Raw genomic sequence first — 4,787 nt, forward strand, 5'->3', positions numbered from 1 at the left:
TCATTTTTCAATAATAAAACTTATTGTCCACAATTGAAACCACTCTATAAACAAGGTACTAGCTTTCAATGGGATATGTTTTATGAAGACTCCGAGTGGTAGACAAAAGCCATATGGCTATAAACTGTTTCTATTGGACGCTTAACCGGTGGTTCTAACTTTTAAATGTCCCACCCGACACCTGAAGATCCTGTATTTGATCGTTAGTGCAATGGTGAGCGAGTATTTTTAAAATGCCACATACTAGAATGAAACAGTTGCGTATTCTTACATGATTTTGAGTAGTGCACGACTGAGATCATTCTGTGACGACTATAACTTTTATGTTGAAGAAATCTTTTAAACCTTTACACGGTCCTATCAAAATTGATATTAATCAATATTAAGAATTAAAATGTACAATAAACAAAATCCCTCGGAAAAAGGCAAGTTTTAAAATATGAATCCTACTAAATGTATGAAATTTTACGGATACTGTGATGTGTGCTGCTGATGTCGACAGATATAGGTAGTATGTATCACCAACCGAAATTGGTGCTCAGATTTTACCAAGATATGCTGTAATGTTGTGTTAAAATATATTTGGTTTTCCCTGCCCGTATTCTCGTTCACTAAAATACTGTCCTGTTACTTAACAATTAAATAAGTTGTGAACGAATTCAATCTATCACAAATAAATAATATTGGAAAAATAATAAAATGTAAAGAGAACAAAAATAATTAATCGATTGAACTCTTTTTTTTCTTAAGAAGATGAATATGATTGTATACCTAATCCACAAGATGTGAATAAGCAGAAACGTTGGTATCATTTAAGAAGATGCCAATATTATCTTTAACCATAATAAATATGATTGATAATATGTTTAGTAAAGCCTTTCATATAGACAACCGCATGCATCTGTTTTCATATTTGTTAAATAGATTTATGTATTGTAAATATTTACTTATTTCATTTTTCTGTAGAAAGAAAGTAGTTTCTGCGCTATAAAGTTAATTGGGTAAAGGAATACAAATTAATTGATTTTAAAATTTTATCTTTTATACCAAACTATTGGAAAGTTACCTTGGTTTTAAGTTTTCATCTTCAACTTGGACAATTCAGCTTAAGTATTATTGAATCCTTGAATAAATGAAGTCTATCCATTAAATAACATTAACTTTTATATGAGATGTGTATGAAAAATAAATCACAGCAGGATTGTTATTTTTTATTCATGCTCTCAAACTATATTACACTTTACGTAGGATAAACATAATTTCCTTTAAATCAGTTTATCACCCCTTATATAAAGAATCATTCGTAGATATACATTGCTTTTCTCAAATGTAACAGTGAAACTTGTGTAAATGTTTATCATTTAAATAAACCAGTACAATAATACTTATTAATGTAATTTTAGACAGAAAACATTTTATTATCAGAAGGGGTTTTGTGGAGATTTAGTATTTTCATAGTTGAAAGCGTGAGTCAATTGAAGCTAGACCACTGTCGGATGCCGGCTCGGTGGTCTATCGGTTAAGTGCTCTGGCGCGAGACTGGTAGGTCCTGAGTTCGAATCTCGCGAGTGCGGGATCGTGGATGCGCACTGCTGAAGAGTCCCATAATAGGACGAAACGGCCGTCCAGTGCTTCCAGGTTTTCCATGGTATTCTAGCTTCAGTTGACTCACGCTTTCAACTATGAGAAAACATTTTGTTCAGTCCATCACATTAGAGGATCTATTTTCAACGAACAGAGATTACCTTATTCTGCAATAAGGTGACATCTAGGAAAAAAATAAACATTATATAGTGAATTATTTTCTTGCAAATTATTATTCTAATTCAATTTTAAAGGAAGTGAACTTAATTTAAATTGGTTACCACTTGGATTATCCCGTTCATGGTCTGGTTAATAAAATAAATTTATTCTACCCAGAAAACTATACCAAGTGTAGTTAGTTATTTATTCTGTGAAAGTATCGACAAGACACGATTGAATTGAACTTAAGCTTTTTGTAACAATATAATAAAAGATTTTATTTAGATTTGTTAAAAGAAATATTAAACTTAATCATTCCTTTTTTTGCGAAGGAAATCAAAGGAATTCGAGTTTTCAGTCTTCATTTTCATTTATGCTTACAAGTTTAATTTTGGAGTAGTTCCATAAAACATTTTAAACCATATTTCTAAACGAACTGAATAATAAATTCACTTAGTATTGTTTATTTGAATCCTCCCATTGAGGCTTTAGGACTGCAACTGGTCAGTTTCTAATTGGCATATGTGCATACTGTGCGTATTGCCTCGATATAACCTTAATTCGCAAGCATTATAAGCAAAGATGGATAGTAGCTAGCAGTCGAATACAGGACGCGCGTTTCGTTCTATTTGGAACTCGTCAGCTGAGTTGATGTTCACTCTGGGACTCCAACGCAGTACCTTTCGCTTCAAATGGCATCGCGTTATCCACTCAGATACTGATTCCCAATAGCCTCCTGCTTGTGCAATGGGGTCAAATTTAAATTCACATGGTATTGTTTGGTTGAATCTTCCCATTGATGTGAGTAAACATCAACTCTGAGATGCAGGTACATCCAGTTAACGAGTCCCAAATAGGACGAAACGCGCATACTGGATTCCACTGCTAGCCAATATCCATCTTTGCTTATAAACCGAATAATATTTTAAGAATATTTTTTCAATTTAAGAAAATTAGTTGTGAATTTTATCATATACTGATGTCATTGAAAAAAATAACCCAAATCTTATATGTACTTGTTATTTTTTAAGTTATAATCATACTAGTTTGCAGTATTTGTGTTCTCAAGATTTTACACAATGGGTCTAGTTCAACTCTTTTCATCTAATGTTAGTTTGTGACGAATGCTGTGGAATCAAGGACTTAGGTTTTGACCTATTTTGAACTCGTCAACTGGATGTACCAGCAACTCAAAGTTATTATTCACGCCGGGACTCGAACACAGTACTATTCGCTCTAAATGCCAGCTAAAAGGATACCAATTTCTGTCGTAATGGAAATATCGAGGCACAGTGTTATATCGTGTATGCCTGCCTATTAGAGAGCAGCGATGTTATCGATCGGGCCAACGACACAAAACGCGTGCGAGCAGTCTGGAGCCCTTGTCGGTCCTGCTATCCGCCTAGCCCACCCAGTTAAGTCCAGAACACCAATAACAGCCTCTGCAATATGAATCATACTGGGTTTATGTACCAATCAAAGAGACCACGTTGTACCATAAATTAGAAAATAACATTTGTACAAGATTTAGCCAAATGTGACTGTGAATGTGGTAGACAGTAATTAACACACTGGGAATAACTCAAGAATGGTAAATCGTATAATATTAGTCTATGGGTCAAAATAAAGCTTATAATAAGAGGGATGCCAATACGAATAGTTTAGTTAGTTGACAATTATACAATAAAAATACACACATAGTATTGATCCATAAACGGATCCCAAACATACCGTTCACTATTCTTATCGGGACATAACATACGGGACGCCCATATCCCAACTAAGACTGATTAGATTTCAGTCAAAAATATCAACAACGGTGATTAACTAGATTTTTCCTCTTTTTCCATAAAACGCAACATTTATTCTAGATATTTTGATGAATGAAATACATACAATGTACAAAAGTATTCTATTTAACGAAATAAACTGATATCTTCAAGCAAATTGCTGTTTTTGTACACATCCGAGTTTAAACTGTTAAAACTAACAACACTATTCGGATTTAATCTTACTGATGCAATTAAATCATTACAAACATTATGATGTACAAACTCCATAAAAATGAATCAAAATTGATGTTTTTTTTCCTAAAAAAGACTTATAAAATGTAATTATTTGTACCACATGCATCTTATCTACTCAATTCAAATCCTCAGTTCTCTTCTATTTCAAATTTGAAATTATTAACTTTTAAATAGTTGTTAGGTCTAATATTTGAAAAATGTTTTTTAAACTAAATTCATTCATGGTTGCTATAAGGATATAAACCTGTTAATAAAATGTCTATGACTAAATTAATGTAGTATAAATTTTGATATCATTATTAAAAAAGCACTATATATTTGTTTGATGATTTTGATTATTATCCTGAAGATGTCCAGACAAGTTAGCTGAATTGCTGAGATTATTTCAAATTTAATTTTCACATATAATGACTTCTCTATACTCGGTACCCAATTTTTGTCAAGCTATTCGTTCTAATCTTGACGTATATTCGTATAAATTAAAAATGCATTTGTGATAGAATATGTTAGTTTGTTTAGTCTCTTTTACTTTTCGTGAATTTACGTGACTATACAAAAAATACTATCAATGCTTTATATCAATGGATATATTGGTAACGCATCACTTTCATGATCAATTATGTATGTGTAAATGTGATCGACTAGAGATTGGATTGTTAAGGTATTGATAACTATTTAATTTTACTATAGTAATTAACCTGAAATATTAATTATTTTGTTATGATACTATTTTATTAAAGGAATAAGCAGGTTGCATAGTTTTTAAACCACGCTAAACATGTATTAAAATTGAATTATTGTTTTATACACACGTAATAAGATAAATTTTAATAACACGTTTCTCTTCTAAATCTAATATTTTCAAATCATCGTAAAATGGGAATTGAAATGTACAATAAACATATCAAATTATGACAAACAAAATGATGTTAAACTACAGACAGATGAATATCTTCATAGTTGAAAGTGTGAGTCAATTGAAGCTAGACCACCAGGGAAAACCTGGAAGCACTGAAC

The sequence above is a fragment of the Schistosoma mansoni genome (assembly GCF_000237925.1).
Source record: "Schistosoma mansoni, WGS project CABG00000000 data, chromosome 1 unplaced supercontig 0010, strain Puerto Rico, whole genome shotgun sequence".
Lineage (NCBI taxonomy): Eukaryota > Metazoa > Platyhelminthes > Trematoda > Strigeidida > Schistosomatidae > Schistosoma > Schistosoma mansoni.